This window comes from Elephantulus edwardii, unplaced genomic scaffold (genome assembly GCF_000299155.1).
Source record: "Elephantulus edwardii isolate Elephantulus edwardi_28Jun2011 unplaced genomic scaffold, EleEdw1.0 scaffold00060, whole genome shotgun sequence".
Classification (NCBI taxonomy): domain Eukaryota; kingdom Metazoa; phylum Chordata; class Mammalia; order Macroscelidea; family Macroscelididae; genus Elephantulus; species Elephantulus edwardii.
In genome coordinates, this window is record NW_006399810.1 from 12382025 (window position 1) to 12382984 (window position 960).

The following is a 960-nucleotide window of genomic DNA, read 5'->3' on the forward strand; positions in this document are numbered from 1 at the left end:
TTCTTTCTTTCTTTCTTTCTTTCTTTCTTTCTTTCTTTCTTTCTTTCTTTCTTTCTTTCTTTCTTTCTTTCTTTCTTTCTTTCTTTCTTTCTTTCTTTTTCATTTCAATGAACATCTACAGAGATTTTGGAATTCCATTCATTCCTTGTTGCACCCTTCTCAATTTACCCATTCTTACCCCTGCTGCCAACTGCTGATAAACCAGAGAAAGTCTAACAGGCTCTCAAGCAGTTACATAATATGTCTCACCTCTAGCTGGCCTAGATCAGCTTCCCCATGTCAACAAATACACTCAGAACGTGTTTGCGGCCTTTCTTTTCTCCCACTGTGAAACCTCCTCATTTCTCTACCTTTCTTTGATTCTCTGCTAAATGGAGATGATAGTTGCCAACTCCGAATGCAGAGCTTCTTTTATTTCCTCAATCAGACGGTATTTGCATATTACTATATCATCTTCTAGACCCTACTATAGAATTCTATCACTCCAGATTTCAAGAGTTGGGTGGAAGGTTGCAATGCCACAGAAAGACCACAAGATGGCACAAAGACCTTTGCCCCAAATCCCAGCAGAACCTGAACTGGCACTCCGGCCCGCTTATTACTGCCATAAAAAGATGGAGGATCATGAATGCCTGCACTTTGGACCTTGCAAAGACTCCAGATAAACTTCTTTAGCTAAGAGTCTTATTCTCCTTCTCATTATTTTAACATCATTGTCATCTAAACTGAAAAACAGAAATAATGGGTTAGTATAAAAGCACAAATGGGTATAGTGTTAAAGCCAAGTCCTCCACTCACACTTTAAGAAGGCACTGTGAGGTGTACAGGATAATCTGCAGGTGAGTCAGTCTCTCTCTCTCCCTTCCCTCTTTCCCTCTCTCCCTTCTTTCCTCTCTCCCTTCCTCCCTCTCTTCCTCATTTCCTTCCCCCTCCCCCTTCAAAACAAATACAATCCTAGAA